Below are 22,593 nucleotides of genomic sequence, written 5' to 3' on the forward strand. Positions count from 1 at the left end.
GACATTGGGCTCTTTTAAAAATAAAATTCAAGAGAAAAATAGGAGAACGCTGTAGTATCGTTGAAGAGACTTAGGTAGATTTCCTACTTTCCAGATCTTGAATAATAAGAGAAAGAAGGAGGACAAAGGTGTGTGTGTGTGTGTGTGTGTGTGTGACTTGAAGAACTCAAACAGAGCTATTTGTAAAGATGGAAAGTCATGTGCATGATGGGAGGGATCTAACATCCTTGGTAACATTTCCCCCTCCACAAATATCCGAAGGAACATTTTTCCTTAATCCAGAAATCATAGATGAATGGTTCCCAGTGTTTCCATTTGTATACCTGCTTGGTTTCCCCATTTTTGCTTTTCTTTAGTTAAGATGATCTTACCACTGAGCATTGAACTTGTTTTCTCTCTTCCTCTTCCTCACATCATTCTTATTTCTTTTCCTTTCGAAATGTGATTAAAATTAATCTTCATTTAGGTTTGCACAATAGTACAAAAGTCTCCTCCTACTGCCCTTCCTTTGGGCTGGCCCAGCCTTTTAGCTCTTAATTTACTTGTTATCTGGCACTTACTAGCACCAGACTTAAGAAAATTATTCTTCAGTGCTTATAAATGTTTTTGTCTTACTTATAGGTTCAATGGCTCAGGTAAAGGAACATGTTCTTTAAGTGTTTTCTAGTTGTCTTGCATTTCTTGGAAGTATTTAAGAGTTACTGGAACAAAAGAAAATACTTTGTTGTCTCTCCAGAATTTTCAAGCTGGGTGGAAAAAGGGAAAACGGCTGACTAATGCCTGATTTGTTCATTGTCCTAAAACCACAAAAATGTCTCAGCATTCTTCTGCAGCCAGTGCCCACTCCAACAGCCTTCAATGGGAGGAATTCATCCCAGAAATGTCAAAATGTAAAGTCAATGTGTGCTGATAGAGTGGGTATCAGAGTCAAGAACTGATAAGAGATTTTGTTCACCTCCTATGTATTTGTCTCATCATTGAACATCCCCAAGTCTAAATCTCCTCATCATAAAATCAGACATGTTAAGCTATAATGGAAAGAAACATGCTCAGTCGAGGCTACTCTTTCCTGATCTTAGCTTATTTGCATTCCTATGCATTAGGTAGTAACCTACATAAATTCAGCAGAATCCACTCTTAAGTGTTGCCAATTGAACCGGAAGTTGTTCCACTATGCCAGTGTTTGCACAAAAAGCAAAATTCTAAACAAAGTTTACTCAGAGATGTTGGGAAATAGCACTGAAATATGATAGCTATTTGAAAACTTCTATAAAGGTCAGACAGGCATTTAAACTGCCAGCACATTCTAGGATCAAGAAAGCGTCAATGCTATCAGAACACCCACAGAGAAACCTGTTTTCACTTTGTAGTAAATATTTTTTTCCTCACAAAAAGCTTGTTGCATCAAATGGAAGAAAACTGCCAAAATGGAGAGGGAGTGAAGCCACATTCATGCTTAATTAAAAACAAATTAGTCCGATGATGATGAAGGAAGGGGAATTCCATACTGCTCTTGAGAAACCAAGGCAAAAGACATGAACTGCCAATAAAAAGCAAACTTGCTTAGGACTTTCTAAGAAGCTCTTAGCAGTTCAGTGGATAAACGACACTCCACAATGGACACTGGATAACCTACCAATCTAGACATTGTGTATTTCTCTTACCAAATCACTTATGTTGGGATGTCTAGGACATTCAGAGTTAAATACAGCAGCAACCCAACGATTGAAGCAATATTTCTTTCTTTCTTTTTTTAAAGAGTTATTTTATTATTTTGTGAATATGAGTACACTGTAGCTGTCTTCAGACACATCAGAAGAGAGCATCCTATCCCGTTACAGATGGTTGTGAGCCACCATGTGTGTTGCTAGGAATTGAACTCAGGACCTCTGGAAGTCCTGTCAGTGCTCTTAACCACTGACCCATATCTCCAGCCCTAAGCAAGATATTTAGCCCTTTAAAAATTTGTCTCAATACAGATATTCCAAATGTCTTTTATGCTCCTAAGGAAGAATTTAAAGAGTGTTCATAGGGTTTTAAGTTAAAACAAAACAAACAACAATGATGACAATAAAAGCAGCATAAATATATCAACTGTGTGAAGTTTGTTAAAATCTAAGAGAGTTTAAGAATTTCTTTGTTAAAATTTCCTCATATTCATGAGGTGAAAGTTCAGTGCTTTCATCAGATAAAAAGTTTGCAAACACACCCATTTCATGGTTCTCAGGAATTCTGGCTGTGCCTGCCCGTCCCATACAACCTCATCTGAAGTCTCATCACCCGGGACATATCCTGGGAGGTGGATCATTTCACTTCTATACTGCTCTAGTCATGACAGGCACAAACAGCAAATGGATCAGACTACAAGGTTCCACCATGATTCTTCTTTCCCCATGCTTTATCCCTGTATGTGGCTGACTGAACACCCTTGTGTCTTTGGGGAAATCTGCCCTGAGTGCTGTTGGAGACAGGTGGTTGTCAAGATGGCGGGCAAGCGGTTGTCAAGACAAAGTTAGAAAGTTTTGATTTGAATCTGTTTGTTTGAGATTTCTCCCAGTAAAGCAGATGATGTACAATGAAGGGAAGGGACTCCAAGAGACAATGCAAAGTCAATAATCAAGTTTAGAGTACTGGGAGAACTCAGGGAAGAAGGTGTAGAATCCTGATACCAAGCAGTCAGGTAGACAGCAAATTAATTCCCCTCTTGATTTTATTCCATTAGGATGTCAGCAGCTTGGGTCATCTCTACCAAGGTTTTGGAGGAAGGCATATGTTTTAACGATTTTTATAATGTAAATGTGAATGTAGGCCAGGCAACAGGGCTCCCTGGTAAAAGTACTTGATGCCAAGCTTGAAGACATGAGTTCAGTCTAAGATAATAAGGTAGAAAGGGTGAGGGTGGGAGGACAGACTACTGAAAGTTTCCCTCTGACCTCTGTATACATGCTGTGCCATGCATGAACTTTCTACTTTAATAATAAAAAAAAATGTAATCGTCACATATTATAGCCTAGATTTTAAATGTTCTTTATGGATCATGGAATGGAAATTTGGTTCCCAGTAGGTGGACTGTTTAGTAAGTGCTAGAAATTCTAGAAGATGAGACCTCCTGGGAGGAAGAAGGAGACTGAACATTTGCCCACAAAGGTCATATTGGAACTCCATCACTGCTCCTGTTGAGTTTGCTTTCTACCATGATCAAATGAGAAGTTTCTTCCACCCTGTGTTTCTGCAATGGTATGTTACTTCACCAAAGGCCAAAAGATGGCATAGATAAGTTGATAAACATTTTCTCCTTTTAAGTTGTTTTTATAGTATTTATCATAGTATTACAATCATTACTACCATATCACTGCATATGGAACTATTTGGCCATAGTTAAGAGTATATTATTTGGTGGACTGAGAAAAAACTCTAATAGATCATTGTTTTATCTTCTTTTCTATCATCAGTGAGTAACATTGAAGTTGTTTTATGATATAAAAAACCTATCAAGGAGGAAAAATGTAAATATACCAGGTATATGGAAGAAACAGATATGAAGCCCCAAAGATGTTAACAGATAAAGGATTCTGAGAATTTGAGCAATTGAAGAATTGAGGTTTGAAAGACGAGTAGACGTTTCTTTTGACAAGATAAAGGGAAAGTTAGAAATGGGCCCAGGAAGAGTCAGAGAATCACCACAAAGGATTCTTATTTTATTGGTTATGTTTTTCTTCTAAATCTAAAGAGGTTTCCATCTGAGAATTGGATGAAGAAGGGATCCTGAGAGGAGCTGAAGTGAAAGTGTGAGTGTATGGTCAAGGAGCAGAATGAAATTTTGTCATATCTGGGGGAAAATAAAACTATAGCAGAAAACAATAGCTTGCAGAGAAGAGCTGAAGAATCCATTAGTAAGAGAGGACATAATATTTATACTGAAATTTATCTCTCTGGACTGTAGAAAGTTGGAATCATGTATAAAGCCATTTTCATGATGATCAATGTAAGTAAAGAAGAGAAAATAGTGGCTGGGCAATATTTCAGGGAAACTGTGTCTGCGGGATAAACAAGACAAGGAATGTTCAGAAAATGTTTATGTCTCTTAGCTTTCTGAAATTGAACACTTACTTGCAGTCTTGCCATATAGGCTTTGCCATTGGTTGTTTTATAGAGCACCTATCCTCACATATTCATTCAATCTTCATAGGAAGAGCTGAGCCAGATTATGTTTTCTTTTCTTTCTTTATTATTGTGGGTATACAGTGGGAGAGCATATATGCACATGAGTGCAGGTACCTGAAGAAATCAGAAAAGGGCACCAGATCTCCTGGAGTCAGAGGTAGTGTGACACCAGATGTAGGTGCTAGAACTGGAGCCTGGGTCCTCTGCAAGAAGAAGGCCACCTTTAACTGCTGAGCCCACTCCCCAGCTTATGTTTTAGATGTTCTTCTCAGCCACAGTTTCATGGCAAATAGAGGAAAAGAAAAGGAGAATGCGTTGAAGAGTCAATGTGATGCTCTTTAGGAAAACATAACTAGATACAGAGACAGGAAAACCAAATTGTATGAGATCTGCCTTCTCATTTCTACAAATACTTTACATGTGCACTCTGATGGCTTAGTGCTGTGTGCATTAGTGGCACAGGTGAAGCTGATATATGAGACAAAAATAATTTCAGTTATTTAGAAGATCATGGTAATGGGTTGTTCAGATGGTTGTGTGGGATTGGCTCATGAAGGGATATACATATGTAAAGATATTTCAGGAAGTGAGAAAATTCTTTGAGTTATCTATTGCTGTGCCAGCATAATATCAAGAATAAATCAAGAATGCCCATCCACCAGCAAACATGGATATTAATATATTATGTCTCTCTATGGCAATCGCATGCATGAAAGTTAAAAATGTAGAAATCCATAAATGTTTCCACTTACCAAGGGTATCTCAAAGAAAATCTAAGAAATGCTATTATGTCATCAGCATTGTAGTCAGAATACTATATTGAAATAAAACCAATGAAGAACTGGCTCATGCAATTATGAAGGCCCAATCTCACAGTCTACCAGAAGAAAACTGGATACCTAAAAATACAGTGATATAACCCATAAAGTGAACTAGGCACTGCAATGAAGTAAATCGTCACCTAAGATCAAGAGAATACATATATACATTCCAAGAAGGCATCCTGGAAACCAATGAATAAGTGCCTTCTTCATTACTGTTTCAAGGATCACAAGATACGTGTACTTGCCCTAGAGGCAGTTATCTGCTTTACTTAATTTCCTGATTCAAATAAAACACCTTCAATAACACCCAGAACGGACCTCTAAGACACACGCAGAAGCAATGTTTACTCTGAGTACTTCGTGTTGTAGTCAAGTTAATACGCATGGTTTATCATAAGAAGTGACTGTCCATTCTCAACCGTGTTTACACAGTAATGTAAGAGTTCTATAAAATATTTTTATTATGCAGGAAGAAAATATGGGCACAATCAGAAGTAAAATGGTTTCAGGTCTTTCTGACTCAGCAGTTTGAGAGTAATAGAATATAGCTTTTAAGACCTGGGAGTCGAGAAGAATTTGACTTCCATTACTTTATTACTTTTAAATTATATATATATATATATATGTATATATATATATATATATTTACTTTACATGCCAAAGTCAGCTCTCTTCTCTTCTCCTACGTCTTCCCTCTTGCAACTTCTCCCCATCCCCCATCCACTTTCCTCTGAATAAAGGAAGGCGCCCCTGGATATCATCTCTCCTTCCTTCTAGCCCATCAGTCTCTGCTGGGCTAGGCACATCCTCTTTCACTGAAGCCAGGCAATACTTTATTTTTAAGTTAAACAGTATTTGAGAATTTCACACATGAGTATTGAGTATAAATAACTTCTACCTCCCTAAATTCCTTTCATGTCCACCTCCCTTTAATGTAACTATTTAAAGCAAGCACTTTCTATCCCATGAAAACTAAGCTGGCATAATGTGACTCTGATGACAAGGTAAGGGTACTCTGCTACTTATAAAAGCAATAAAGAGTATTTGTTTATTTATTTATTTTATTAAGTTATACATTCCTTCATTGAACAAGTACTTGCTGACTCTTCACCAAGCCATAGTCATACAATAGAAGGGATCTCCATGGCAGAATTCTCAATGGAAAATGCCACAAACTTCTGCTCATCAGAAGCCCACAGCTTTGACGACAAGTCAAGGAAGTTGTATGTAAAAGTTAAATGGTGGACATTGAATTCAGCAATGATATTTCAACAAGTGAAAGAGGTAGAGTATGACAGAAAACACTTTTTTCTAAGAGTTTCAGGCAGGATATTTCTGAGAAGTTGATATTTGAGCAGAAACCTTAAGAGAATGAAAGAAGGGTTTGTGCAGAAGGCCGAGAAAGGCTTATTTCCAGCAGGATGCAGCAAATGCTAATACCTCAGTGAAGTTTACTTTTATGACTTTCAAGAAAGCTGGAGTTTCAGAAGAGGTGGTCATGGAAAAACAAAAATATAGGACAACTGATGAGGAGTAATTCTACAGAGGAGAAGTCTGAAAAGTTTGGTTCAGGTTAGCAATGCTCTCAAATATTTTTCCCCTCCATCTCTAAATATAGTATGACTGTCTGAGTGTGCAAAATAGCAAAAATTCATTACATGGTAAAATCATAATGGCCTCTATATTCATTCTACTACTACAGAACCAAAGGAGAGACTCAAATATCACACCCATTGTGCTTATTTATAATTTTAGGATTGTAATTTAACAAACCTGGTTTTTAAATTTGTAAATATACTTTTTATTAATCCTTTCATAATTACATACATGCGTGCAATTCACATGTTCTCTTTGTCTTCACTAGAAACCCTCAAATTCAAATCAATTTCTGTTTTATATTCCATTAAGTCCATGTGTGATGCTCTCATACTCATGGACTTTGGGGTACCCACTGCCCCTTAGTAACGTTAAAACCTCCCGTAGCTCTAAAGACAACTGACTCTTCTGGCATCCAGAAAATATCAGTAGCTCCTTAACTATGGACAGGAGCTCATGAAACCTTTCATACTTGATCCTCCAACTTCCATTCTCCATCCTCCATCCTATACCCTACATCCATCATGCTTCAGTGTTGACGAATTGGATCTATGTAACACTCCTGAAGGCAAACCACAATTGATGAGTGCATTGATCTCCTCACGTCCAGCAAATGCCCTTTGGTCTTTGTCCTCCCCAATTTTACCACTTACAACATTTTGGCCTTCTTTTTAGTGATTTTCCCCTGAACCTATGTTGTAGAATGCCTTATGTGTCCCACTTATGCTTGAGTTCTCCATATACACATATTATCTGTACATTAACCCAATGCAAGTATTCATATTAATTGTTTATTAGTGCACAGAAAGTTTCTCTGATAAGTACTGAGAGATGCACTTATTTATGTGTATGTATGTATGTATGTATGTATGTATCTATGTGTACACACATACACACACACAGATACACACACACACACACATCTCAACAGAGATGAGTTGGGTACACTATACCTTTAGCAAAACAATTTTAGAAGCTTCATGTGTCTTCATCATATTCACCTCTTACTACTTCCACTAACATCTTCCCCTGGAACCACTTTCTTCCCTGTAGTCATATCTTTGTTTATGATCTATACCCCACTGAATGTTCCCTGGTAATGGATTCTTTCTACAGAAAGAAATTATATCAGGTTGGTTACACTATAATACTTGCAGCCATGAACATACCTTCAGGTGGTCATTAGTGCAACTCACCATGTTAACAGCTGAGTAAAATTATTGATTTTTTTCTCCCAAATAGCCAACATGGCAAGTCACATCCTAAGAAATTAGCCAGCTGGCAGGCTTCTCAACCCCACAAACCTATCAGCAAATATTTTATATGTATCTCTTTTAAAAAATTGTTACCAAATGATTTCTTTGATGAATCCTTCATTAAATATTTTTATATATCATTTTACAGTTTCTAGAATAAAGTTCCCTTCCTTTATTATAATCATTGCCAGATGAGCCCAACCAGTTTGGCAGCAGGAATGATTCTGAAGTCCAGATAATACTGATTTCAGTAGTCCTTGTAGGTAGCAGGGAAATTATGATACTGAATTTAATCTTATGAACACTTGACCTAGTACAGTTGTAATAGTAGAATAGGGGTGTGGGTTTCAAAATATTCTGGACTCAAGTCCCCAAACCCATAACCCAGTGCTAGAAAGACAGAAACAAAGAGAATTCTTGAACACCACTAGCCAGTTAACCCTAGTCACATAGTCAAGCTCCAGGTTCAATGGGATATCCTGTCTCAAAAATGTGGAGAATAATTGTAAAGATATCTAATAATGATGTCTGTCCTCTATCCCAAAGTTCAAAAGCACATGAACACCCATACCTATACCTAGATAAGAACACCTACATTCATGCCCACATATATGAACACATATTTATCCAAAAAGGTAAAGCCATATGTGATAGAGTTAATAAAGCTCTTTGACTTGACAATTATTACCAGCATTTAATTAAAGACAAAATTTGTTTTATAGACCTTATGAGATTCCATTATCACCATCAGCATTTAATTAATGAAGATAGACCATGAGAAAATATCTACTTGGACTTGAGCTTTGTATAAGTTGATAAGAATGGATCAATTTGCATTTTCTACATGCTGACCACTAGTTGAACGAGCACCATTTGTTGAAAATGCTGTCATTTTTTTCCCACTGGATGGTTTTAGCTCCTTTGCCAAAGATCAAGTGACCATAGGTGTGTAGTACCATTTCTGGGTCTCAATTCTATTCCATTGATCTATCTGCCTGTCTCTGTACCAATATGATACATTTTTTTTATCATGATTGCTCTGTAATACAGCTTGAGGTCAGGGATGGTGAGTCCCTCAGAAGTTCTTTTATAGTTGAAAATAGTTTTTGCTATGCTGATTTTTTTGTTGTTCCAAATGAATTTGCAAATTGATCTTTCTAACTCTCTGAAGAAATGAGTTGGAATTTTGATGGGGATTTCATTAAATCTGTAGATTGCTTTCAGCAAGATGGCCATTTTTACTATATTAATCCTGTTATTCCATGAACATGGGAGATCTTTCCATCTTCTGAGATCTTTGACTTCTTTTTCAAGAGTCTTGAAGTTTGTATCAAACAGATCTTTCACTTGTTTGGTTAGTCACACCAAAGTATTTTATATTATTTGGTACTATTTGTGAAGGGTGTCAATTCCCTAATTTCTTTCTCAGCCTGCTTATCCTTTGAGTAGAGGAAGGCTACTGATTGGTTTGAATTAATTTTATATCCAGCCACTTTGCTGAAGTTGTTTATTAGCTTTAGGAGTTCTCTGGTGGAATTTTTGGGAGTGAGGATGAGAGAGGGTGTTTCTGGAAGGGAAACTGGGAAAGGCGATAACATTTGAAATGTAAATAAATAAAATATCCAATAAAATACATAAAAGATTATGAGAACATAGCATCTCTAAATTCTTTTATGGGAAGTCTAAAATGCTGGGGTAATGCTTACCAGTTCAGTTCCCCTGCTTTCAAGTCATATTAAATGAAGTTAACATATTTTCTGCCTTATAATATTTGTATATAACCAATATTTACCAATATCTTAAAACACACATTTTTTCCTTAAAAGCAATTAAAATATTTTCCTTCAAATAAACAAATGCTGAGTTGTTAAACCATTTCAACCACGTCTGTAGTTTAGAAAATTGGCTTTTACACAGTGGTTTGGCTCAAAAGCCACATTTTCAAATTTGGGATTCAAAACAATTCTCTCTGTGCACATGTTTTTACTTTTCACTCCTCATACATCATTGAAATTATCTAAAGTTTAAAGATATGAATGCCTCTATCATGCCAGTGAAAATGTGAGATTTTTGTTCAACCTTGAACATCTTTAAGAACCGCCACACAGCTAAAGGCAATGGAGAGGACAACTGACTCAGTAGGAGGACAGATTGCTTACCAGTAGATCAGAAAAATACTTTTACATTCTGCCTTTGTAATAACAAGAACAAAGGGAAATCCCAGAATGGTAACTCATGCCTGAGATCTGAGCTCTTGGAAGACTGAGGAGAGAAGAATCCAGGCTGGCCTCCTCTACATGGTGAGTTGGGAGTTTCAATATCTCAAACAACAACAGAAACAAAACAAAACAAAACAAAAATGACATAGAAAAGGATAAGAAGTGAGAATGGTTTGGAGACGAGCAGTATATCTCCACGTTCTCTGTGTCCAAGGAAATGGGCTCAGAGCTCTCTTTAAGCTCCTCAAGGAAGTAAGCACACTGAAACACAGGGAATTGCACTAGTTGCCATAGTAATCAATTTTTCTAAAAGTCCTGTAGGAATTATACCTTACAATTTGATAATGAAATTCAGAACCAATTGTTGAGCTCCAGAGAAAAAGTCTGTATGAATGAGCCACCAGCTTTGCCCTTGTTTGTGGAAGGACCTACAAGCAAAGGGAAAAAAAATAATAATGGATCTTTCACATAGTCCTGCCCATGGAGATCTCCAGGATAGTACAATCAAATCGACACAAAATGTAAGGTTTAGTTTTTCCTCTTGGACAGAAGATAAAAATTTAAACATATATAATGTCTGAATATAAGCTAGAAGTTATAGTGACAGTTATGTTAAGCTCTCTGTTTAACAAAATCACCAAGAAAATGAAGAAATTCAGGAGTCCAAAGACGATGTGCTGGAAAGTCTTAGCAGATATAAACCCGAGAAACAGACTCCATGAAACAACTAGAACCTAGTTCTTTGTCTGTATATGTGGTTACATCAATACATCGAAATCCATCTGGCTCATCAAGGAACCTTCTAAGGTCACATAATCTTGCTTCTGTGTAAAACAACAACAATGAAAATAAAATAAACTTCAAATAAAAATGAATATAATGAACAATTGAATTCAGCTGGAAAATAACTGATGAAATTTACATGGGATTATATAAAAATGAAGGAAGAACGATAAGATACATTTTTAGGAATGGTGATGTTTATAATATAAGTAGTAGAGAGTAATGTAGAGATAATAAAAGAGAAATAGTCAAAACATGATAGAAGAAAATGTTCTTTAAAAAGTAAAACAAATACTTTTAGAAGCTTGATATATAGTAAAAATATAAAGAAAGGCATGAGAGATGGCTCAGATGGAAAAAAATGTTTGTCAAAACAACGTGACTACTTGAGCTTGGATCACTTGTACACATAGAAAAGAAGTGGAGCATAACAATATGTACCTATAATCCAATGCTGGAAAGGCAGAGAGGTGGATCACTGGGGCTTGCTGGCCATATGGTCTATTCAAATTCCTGAGCTCCAGAATCAATGAGAGAACTTGTCTCAGAAATTTAGGGTGGAGAGTAATGGAAGAAGATATGTGACTTTGATATCTAGTCTCCTCCTGCACATGTATATGTGCACATGCACTGGTAAATATATCTGCATTTGTATGTGTGTGTGTGTTTAAGAATCTATAAGGAAAGAAAGTTCTATATAGTTAAAAGCTAAAAATACAATAAAATTGATAAAGAAGGGGATTCATGATGCAGAGAAACAGAATTATAAATTTTGTTTGGAAACAATGAAGTGCATAAAAACAGAAGTGTACAAATGTATGTATGTGTATGTGCATGTACATATGTATATGTATATATGTATATAATAGTAAAAAGAGTTATGCATACACATAAAACATTCATGAAAATTTACCAGAAAACTGTTCAAAATAAATTTAAAACTTGACTTTGCTTTTTAAAAAGTCACAAAGCCAATAGCAAACACAAACATAAAAGTATAGTTTTTCTAGATGCTAGTAATGCAGATAGACTGCAAGCTAATGAATTAGTTTTGTTAATATTTCTAAGATTAATTATGTGATTTTTTTAATTCAAAAAGAGATACATATCCAGTGTCATATAGTCGTCCCTAAAACTGTCTATATACAAATAACATAGAGACTAAGAAGGTAATTTTTAATATATTTAGGAGTAAACACACACACACGCACACACACACAAACACACAAACAACTTTTAATATCTTTACCAACCATTTCATATCTGGTACTGACTTTTTTCTTTTTTCTCTATGATTCTTATGGGGTATGTTGTCTGCCCAAGTGACATAGTTACTTTAGATATTTGTTTCTTCTTCTGCATACACGGTTAATAACTTTTTATGCAGTGACCTATTGGGTATTAAAACTCAAATCTCAGCAGCATTATTTTGCTCTGATGCACTGGTGATATCAGATACATTAAAAGTACTAATAAGGATTTACCAGAGGAGTTCAAGTTTAGTGTAAGGACAACAGAGATTTTAAAGAAAGAAAGGTCCTATTTTCTCCTATTTCTTTCATATCTTTATAATATTATCTTTTTGTCTTAGTGAAGGTTTCTATTGCTGTGATGAAAACAAACAAACAAATAAACAAAAAAACCAAAAACCAAAACACAAAGTCAAAAACCAAAAAAAAACCCCAAAAATAAATAAATAAATTAATAAATCAAAACCCCAAAGAACAACAACAAAAATAAAACAGCAAAAACAAATCAACCAACCAAACAAATCTTGACCAAATGCAACTTGGTGAAGAAAGGGTTTCTTTTAGCTTAGTAATTCTCGGGTCATACTCCATCGTTGAAGGGAATCAGGTTAAAAACTCCAGGAAGGAAACTGAAGGCAGGGCCAGAAGCAGAAGCCACTGAGGAATGCTGCTCACTGGCGTGCTCCACACCACCCAGGGCTACGAGTCCTGTCTAAGTGTAGCACCACCTCCAGGGTAATGATCTGCCCCTCATAAATCATTAACCAATAACCCCCACTGAGATGCTTAAGGCAGTCAGATTAAGGCATTTTCTCTCAGCTGAGGTTTTCTTCCCAGATTAAATCCCTTAGTTTTGTAAGAAGGTAGTGAAAGTTGTCACAGTTTGGCACTTCTCTGAGACTTTGGCTGGCCTAATGACCACATGGTAAGAAGGATGGCATTGACTTATACTCATTCTGACAACTAAGGATACTATTAGAACAGCACATGGCATTTGAAAGGACAATGGTTTCTCAATCTTGGTCATAAACAAAACTTCAGATCACTAAGACACTTAATATCCCAAAGAATCTGTGGCAAATAACACTTTCATAACGTAGAAGCCTTTGAATAAATGCGAATAAGAATCCAGGTAGCTTCTTAGAGTCTTTAGTCTTGGTAAGGGATGCAAAAATTGAATTAAAAAGGGAATTGCAATATATGGTAGAAATTCTGCTTAATTTTGCGTTGCCACCTTTCTAGAATAATAGAACAAAATCTCTACACCAGGCTTTTCATGACATCGTCATAACTGACTTCTCTAAACTCTGGTTTTGTTAACCTGGAATTTCAGTTTCACTCCGAAGTAAACTCTTGAAAGAACGTTCTTTCCTTCAAGTCTCTGTGCCTTTGTTAATAGCAAATTGAAGTACTTGGATCTTTGTTTCCTTCTCTATTCTCTTACAGATATTGGGCATGAGAACAGAAGGACAAACTCTGAAGTGATGCACCATTACTGAAATTCGCTTTAAAATAAATTTTTTATCTGCAGTTTGTAGAATGTATGTCACTTTGATCATCATAGAAGACAGCTAAGACACAGCTAATTTAATCCAGATGAGATTCTTATATGAGGGAGTTCATTCAGAAAGAAGACAGCATATAAACTAAAAATGCACAGTGGCAAAGTCCTAGAGCTGAAACGATGTTGTAACGGGAAGAACCAAAGAGGCCCGAATGATGGTAACCAGACTGAAAGATGTGATAACCTGCTTGGAGAGGTCCTCACGTGCAAAGGAATATAGAGGTAAGACAATTTTGACTTTTATTAATTTGGCGATAGTTTGGCAAGTTATTTTAAATCTACTAGTGACATGTAGAATTGCTAATATCCATTGCTTAATATTTTTCCTAAATCAACAAAAAATTGTTCTCATGGAGAAATACTGTTTTACGTAAAAGCTTTTGTTATCCAGCAATCCCAAAAGACATACAACATACTTGGGAAGAGCAAATGATTCTTTTAGGAACCCAAATTGTAGCTCACATAAAGGGTTCTCTTGAGGCAAATAGGATTCTAGTGGCAGAATTTAGCTAGTTATCCAGGTTAGGGGTACGTTTAAGAAGGTTTGAATGTGCTACTGCATGTTGGGCAAGGATGTTCTTTTTAATTATTTCTTTATGAAGAGCGTTCTTCTTCAAAGATCCTTAAATCTTCTTAGCTTCCTAGAGTAACTTTTAGTTCATGTACATGTCCTGCATTTCATCAGGGAAATCTCCCTAATGGCCATTATGCTAATTAACACTACTTCTGGTTCTTTCTAGAAAGAAAAAAAAATTGTTGGGTCACTTGAGGCAGACAGTTCTAAAATACGACCTTTTAAATAAATGCCACCAATCCATCCGTACAGTGTTTTCCAGATTAGGGCAACTGGCTGGCCCTAGGGTGTGGATGAAAATCAACACTCACACACATGGATCCCACTGGCAATGTTGAAGTGATTTGAGTAAGTTGCAGCCAACATAACAGAAGAAGTGATGTGCTCAGCTTGGGGACAGATCTAATTTGAGATGGTAAGTGGAGATGGCTCAGCGAGTGTTCATATACACGAACCTCATCCTTGGGAAAAGATGTGAATACATGTTCAATTTTGAAATGAATTACTAGAGTATGAAGTATTCTATTATTCTAGTTCATGAAAGGGTATGATGTACATGTATGATTTAGTAATTGTTGGGTATGAGTGTGTTTTGGGAGTCCTGATCACAGACCATGCATTTGAGAAGTCACATTTTAGAAGAGATATGTGGACATCAATGTGACTTAAAATAAAACAGTTTAGGAGAATAAATCTACAGTAATTTCTCCTATGGCCACTAATTACTCAAAGTTGGAATTTAACTCTTTCCGAAATGGAGACCAGTGTTAATAGTGTTGGAAAGGTTATAAAATACAGGTGGCATTCAAAATATATCCTAGAGTACTTTGTAGGAAAGTTGCTTGAAAAAGCGATTAGGCTGTCCCACAAAAAAGACAGATTTGAAGAGCCTTAGGCTCCATCTATGACATGCCATAAGCAGCCCCATCTGGAATTCTAACACACAGATTAAGGTTATGATTGGAGGATTTCACTTGCTGAAGGAGTGAGCACATGGAGATTACCCTGTAAGTGTCACATGATAGGACTTGTTTAAGAAGCAAATATTTTTCCATATTTTAAAACTTATTTTCACAAATTAATTGAAGTATTATATAAACAACGGGACTGGGGACGATGCTGAGTTCTTGAAAGGGAACTAGGAGTGAAAACTTTCATTTTAAAATTGTAAAACTCAGCAAACAATTGTATTTACTCACACAAGCACGCACACTCTCCTTCCCATGTGTACATGTTTATTATGCTTTTAAAAATTTTGAATGGAAGAACCTAGCCTGTTTCAAGTTCTCAAAAAAACATCTTGAATGCCTTTCAAATGTTACAAAATTTCCAAAACTGTTTTGCCAATCACTGTTTCTTAATTTTATAACTTAAGTGGATGTCAAGGGAAATTTAATCCTTATGTTTCAGGCTCTTTTACATTTGGTCTGTCCAAGTGTTTCATAACGAGCATTTGATGTTGAAAAGTCTTACAGGCTTTTTGTTTCAAGTATGTTCAAGATAGTTTATTCAGAGCAAAGAAGCATGTATTAGAATCATGAGGGAAGAAAACTCAAAGAAGCCCAAACTGTTCAAAAAACTGGAGACTAGTAAACACCATCAATATCTGTTTAGCATTTGAAAGTGTACCCTGGTCAAAATGTAAACACCACAATGGAAACTGAAGCCACTTTACTATATTTATAAGATGTTAGTATTTTTTCATTCTGAGACTATTACAAAAATTAGGATCAACAACTGTTTGAGTAAACATCAAATTGGACCTTACATGGTCATACAATTGTTTGATGTTATAAGTAAAGATGTTTGTATTGATATCTAAGATTGTCTATCCTCCCTAACCAGGCACTTCCTAAGAGGTCTTCAAACCAAACTGAGGTGAAAGGTACATCGTAAGCAAGGAGACCATGAGAGCGTGATATTTTGTTTCTCAAAACAAACATAAAACTCTATGGCATAAGAAACTCTCAGGAACCATATTGTTCCTGTTTGTGGAAGTTTTGTGTCATATGGACTCTGGGTCCACAGTGTTTGAGTACATTCATTCTGCCATTTGTCAACTATGTAGCATTAAGTAGTTAGGTGACTCTGGGAAACTTGCAAAATCTGTAGCCAAACATAGGGATGGTCACAGTTCTCCTTTATTATGATGTGTCTAAACTATCTTGAGAGTTTCAGGGTGCCATTAATGCATTCAGTAATGATATGAATCGGGGACAATATTAGAAGGTGATTAGTTAAATTGTTTTCTTGCTAGTATCTTACTGGGTAGAATGTCAAAAGCCATTCATTATGTGTAAGGTATATTATTTGCATTGTCAAGGTTCCTTTTTATTTTTTAAAATTATGCATATGTGTTGGTATAGTCAAGCAAGTTGTTAGTTACCCCTCAAACTAGAAGTCATTGTGAGTTACATGAGATGAGTACTGGGAACTAAACTCTGGATGGAAAGATGCTTAGTCATAACCACTGAGCTATCTTCCAACCACACACCCCATTCTTTCATATATTCAGAAACTCTGACTATTAATTATGGTTTATAGGGTAGTAAGGAGCATGCCTTGGAAGGTGAGAAAAAGTGTCAAAGGAAGTTGGTTTTCTCCTTTCAAACTCATATTAATATCTAAATGTCTAGGTGTATTGGGAAAAGGTTGATATGCCTAGACATTATTCATTGTTGATGTTTAACCTTGAACAATTTTACAAATGGAATCTGCTATTTTAAGGTCAGATTGTGCATGCTTTTCATAAACAGAAAAGGTACTGTGTATCTGTTCCAAGCCAAATTTTGGAAGCATTTATTCTTCTTGAAAGTTATTTTCTTTTCCTGTGGCATTTCATGGAAAACGGTTGCAGCAGCCAACAAGTTATAGATGCAAGTTTTTTTAGACTGAAAAATTTTTTATTGCAAGTAAGCTAATTGAAGCCATGGGAATAAACACAATTAAGTTTTTTTGGGTTATAATACAATCATGAAGTTGGGAGGATCTTAGGAAATCATCTACTTTATTCCTCCCATTTTGGCTAAAAAGACCCCACCCTAAGTCTTAATATGTGGACACCTGTCTTGTTTCAATGATACGTGATAAACAGCAGCAAGCCTACCAGAGACATCCTGCACCCTCTTTGTTATTGTGATCTGGAGGGCGTTTCACAGAACTCATTTGAGTATTTTTGTCGTAAATTAAATGATAATGCACATATAAGTCTTAATTATTCTCTTTGCTGTCCAATTGTGATATGATTCTTTACTATTACATAAGTACAGGTGTTCCTTTTTTCTGTACATAAAGGTGTAGTACGCATGTGATGATGTTAAATTGTACAGTGAGGTTATGGTTAGTTATATTTCACCAAATGTTATGTTTTTTTTTGGTGGGTTTTTTTTTTTTTTGGTCATGTTTCATCAAGATGGGATATAAGGATCAATGTCTCCAGAGCCAGAGGGCAGAAAAGGACAGGAATTGTCTCGTGGCAGAGCCTGTGACAGCTGCTCATCCTTGTGGCATTAGGCAAACCTGGTTTCTAGAGTGTCTCACTTTGATGATCAGATCTCCGGTTTCACTGGCTTACCATGTGCAGCATCCTGAAATAGGGCCAGAGCTCTCCCACAGTAGGCTCCTCCTGCCCCTGTATGTCATGATCACAAAAGTCAACATAGACTACAGATTGTCTCTGTGGGATTCCAGCCTGGACATAAGGATCGTGCAGTCTGCTGCTGAAGATTCTCGTTTTCCATTCCCTGCTCTGGCCTCGAAAAAGCCACATGGAAACAGACACATGGGGGATTTTTAGACAGCACCTCAAATTAAGTTAGGATATGCATTGTAATAAACCCCTTAGTGTATGGCAATAAACGTGTTGATTCTGCTTTTGTGGTTGGATTTTGACTGCTATCTATAGGAGAACAGTTTGGATAAAAAACAAGATTCTTAGAAATCAGGCTGCCTATTCTGCACTATTAGTTCTCTGGTAGGATTTTGGGGGTTACTTAAGTATACTATCATATCGTCTGCATATAGTGACATTTTGACTTCTTTCTTTCCAATGTGTATCCCATTGATCTCTATTTGTTGTCTAATTGCCTTGGCTAGAACTTTGAGTACTATATTGAATAGGTAGGGAGAGAGTGGACAGCCTTGTCTAGTCCCTGATTTTAGTGGGGTTGCTTCAAGTCTCTCTCCACTTAATTTGATGTTGGCTACTGGTTTGCTATATATTGCTTTTACTATGTTTAGGTATGGGCCTTGAATTGCTGAGCTTTCTAAGACTTTTATCATGAAGGGGTGTTGGATTTTGTCAAATGCTTTCTCAGCATCTAATGAAATGATCATTTTTTTGAGTTTGTTTACATAGTGGATTACGTTGATGGATTTCCATATATTGATCCATTCCTGCATCCCTGGAATGAAACCTACTTGATCATGATGGATGATGGTTTTGATGAGTTCTTGGATTCGGTTTGTGAGAATTTTATTGAGTATTTTTGTTTAGATATTCATAATGGAAATTGGTCTGAAGTTCTCTTTCTTTGTTGGGTCTTTGTGTGGTTTAGGTATAAGCGTAATTGTGGCTTCATAGAAGGAATTGGGTAGTGTTCCTTCTGCTTCTATTTTATGGAATAGTTTGGACAGTATTGGTATTAGGTCTTCTATGAAGGTCTGATAGAATTCTGCACTAAACCCATCTGGTCCTGGGCTTTTTGTGGTTGGGAGAATTTTAATAACTGCTTCTACTTCCTTAGGAGTTATGGGACTGCTTAGATGGTTTAATCTAATCTTGCTTTAACTTTGGTACCTGGTATCTGTCTAGAAAATTGGCCATTTCATCCAGATTTTTCACCTTCATTGAGTATAGATTTTGGTAGTAGGAACTGATAATTTTTCTAATTTCCTCAGTTTCTGTTGTTATGTCTCCCTTTTCATTCTCGATTTTGTTAATTTGCATACTGTCACTGTGCCCTCTGGTTAGTCTGACTAAGGATTTATCTATCTTGTTGATTTCCTCAAAGAACCAGCTCCTGGTTTTGCTTATTCTCTTATTCATTGTGTAGCTCTTTTTGTTTCTACTTGGCTGATTTCAGCTGAATTTGATTATTTCCTGCCATTTATTTCTTTTGGGTGAATTTGCTTCCTTTTTTCTAGAGCTTACAGGTGTGCTGTCAAGCTGCTCATGAGTGCTCTCTCCAGTTTCTTTTTTTTTCAGGGTATTATTAAAGTATTTATTTATTTTTTTATTAACTTGAGTATTTCTTATATACATTTCGAGTGTTATTCCCTTTCCCGGTATCCGGGCAAACATCCCCCTTCTCCCTCCCCTTCCTTATGGGTGTTCCCCTCCCAACCCTCCCCCCATTGCCGCCCTCCCCCCACCAGTCTAGTTCACTGGGGGTTCAGTCTTAGCAGGACCCAGGGCTTCCCCTTCCACTGGTGCTCTTACTAGGATATTCATTGCTACCTATGAGGTCAGAGTCCAGGGTCAGTCCATGTATAGTCTTTAGGTAGTGGCTTAGTCCCTGGAAGCTCTGGTTGCTTGGCATTGTTGTACATATGGGGTCTCGAGCCCCTTCAAGCTCGTCCAGTTCTTTCTCTGATTCCTTCAACGGGGGTCCTATTCTCAGTTCAGTGGTTTGCTGCTGGCATTCGATTCTGTATTTGCTGTATTCTGGCTGTGTCTCTCAGGAGCGATCTACATCCGGCTCCTGTCGGTCTGCACTTCTTTGCTTTATCCATCTTGTCTAATTGGGTGGCTGTATATGTATGGGCCACATGTGGGGCAGGCTCTGAATGGGTGTTCTTTCAGTCTCTGTTTTAATCTTTGCCTCTCTCTTCCCTGCCAAGGGTATTCTTGTTCCCCTTTTAAAGAAGGAGTGAAGCATTCACATTTTGATCATCCGTCTTGAGTTTCATTTGTTCTAGGCATCTAGGGTAATTCAAGCATTTGGGCTAATAGCCACTTATCAATGAGTGCATACCATGTATGTCTTTCTGTGATTGGGTTAGCTCACTCAGAATGATATTTTCCAGTTCCAACCATTTGCCTACGAATTTCATAAAGCCGTTGTTTTTGATAGCTGAGTAATATTCCATTGTGTAGATGTACCACATTTTCTGTATCCATTCCTCTGTTGAAGGGCATCTGGGTTCTTTCCAGCTTCTGGCTATTATAAATAAGGCTGCAATGAACATAGTGGAGCACGTGTCTTTTTTATATGTTGGGGCATCTTTTGGGTATATGCCCAAGAGAGGTATAGCTGGATCCTCAGGCAGTTCAATGTCCAATTTTCTGAGGATCCTCCAGACTGATTTCAAGAATGGTTGTACCAGTCTGCAATCCCACCAACAATGGAGGAGTGTTCCTCTTTCTCCACATCCTCGCCAGCATCTGCTGTCCCCTGAGTTTTTGATCTTAGCCATTCTCACTGGTGTGAGGTGAAATCTCAGGGTTGTTTTGATTTGCATTTCCCTTATGACTAAAGATGTTGAACATTTCTTTAGGTGTTTCTCAGCCATTCGGCATTCCTCAGCTGTGAATTCTTTGTTTAGCTCTGAACCCCATTTTTTAATAGGGTTATTTGTCTCCCTGCGGTCTAACTTCTTGAGTTCTTTGTATATTTTGGATATAAGGCCTCTATCTGTTGTAGGATTGGTAAAGATCTTTTCCCAATCTGTTGGTTGCCGTTTTGTCCTAACCACAGTGTCCTTTGCCTTACAGAAGCTTTGCAGTTTTGTGAGATCCCATTTGTCGATTCTTGATCTTAGAGCGTAAGCCATTGGTGTTTTGGTTAGGAAATTTTTTCCAGTCCCCATGTGTTCCAGATGCTTCCCTAGTTTTTCTTCTATTAGTTTGAGTGTGTCTGGTTTGATGTGGAGGTCCTTGATCCACTTGGACTTTTTGAGGCACTCAGAGCTGTGAGGTTTCCTCTGAGCACTGCTTACATTGTGTCCCATGAGTTTGGGTGTGCTGTGCCTCTATTTTCATTAAATTCTAAGACCTGATATAAAATTAACTCAGACAAATCAGCTCTCATGTAGACTGAGGCCAGGGCCTTGAGGTTGGAGTGGGTGTGTGGGAGTTGGAGCTTCTATGTAGAAGCAGATGTAAGGGGGAAAGGGTGTGGGGAGGGGGAAAGGGATTAACATTTGAAATGTAAATACAAAATATCCTAAGAAATAAAATAAGAGATAGAGCAAATCAGGCTGTCCCCACATTCTGAAACTTGCTTCACACTTCTTTCTTTTGAGACACTTATCCATACCGACCCTCAGAGTACATGTTGTGAAGCAGTACCCCAGCAGCACTTGAAGTGACAGCTTCTCTAATGATCCCCAAGTCCCTTGTTCAGTGTTCATCCTTGTCTCACGACACACTCTGATTATCAGGAAAGATACTCCTTTGGATTCAAGTTGCTCATGTCATGGAATTGAATCCTGCGATCTCTAGAAAGCAGTTTCTGAGGGAGGATCTAGGCTGTTGGATATTTACCACTAGTGCCTACTGCTGCTCTCTCAAAGGCAGTTGTGAGAGTTGAACCAGGTGACTTATGGGATCCCAGTATTATTTTCTCATTGATAGGAGCAGTTGGATATTGAGCTGATCAAATGCTGGATCAGGTTTATGTTTATTGCAATATGAAAGCAGGGTTTCTGTCTGGTTCCTGTGGCATGTATGGTACTGCACAATCTCTTTATTTTTGCCTTTTAAATTTAATTTAAACCCACATGAAGATTGAGCCGCATATCCGCTACATATGAGCAGGGAGGCCTAGGCCTAGCCCCTGTATGTTCTTCGGCTGGTGCTTGTAGTAGTTTGGCCTAATGCTGCATGTTTTCTGATGTTAAATTGGGTCCCCCAAACTGTTTGATGTAAGAGGCCATGTGTCTTCACTAAGACACTGAGGGACCCTGTCCCCAGTGGGTGCTGATTGGTAAATAAAGGTAACAGTAGACAGGGCAGGCAGAGGTGGGACATTCAGGATTTCCAGGCTTGGAATGGAGAGAGGAAGGAGGAAGAAAGAGAGCCACTCTGACTGGAGCATGATGTGGGGAGGAGAGGAGACACCATGCATGAGAAGAGGGCAGGGCAGGGCAGCGTAGCCGTCATGGAGGGAGAGTGTGGCCCAAAGGGTCCAGGGAAGCCAGGGTAGAATATAGAATTTCATAAGTGATAACTCAGGATTATTAACTGCATAGGGCTTAGGAAGTGGCCCAGCCATTGTGCTGTTTAAAGTATATTATTATATAAAGGCTGTTTGTATGTGTGTTTCATATGGGAACTTATGTGCTGAGGCAGGTAGTGAACCAACTGCCGGGTTTTTTATTAAAATTTAATTCAACTTGTGTTTCAGACTCTGAGAGCCAAG

The sequence above is a fragment of the Rattus norvegicus genome, chromosome 14, assembly GCF_036323735.1.
Source record: "Rattus norvegicus strain BN/NHsdMcwi chromosome 14, GRCr8, whole genome shotgun sequence".
In the NCBI taxonomy this organism is placed as follows: domain Eukaryota; kingdom Metazoa; phylum Chordata; class Mammalia; order Rodentia; family Muridae; genus Rattus; species Rattus norvegicus.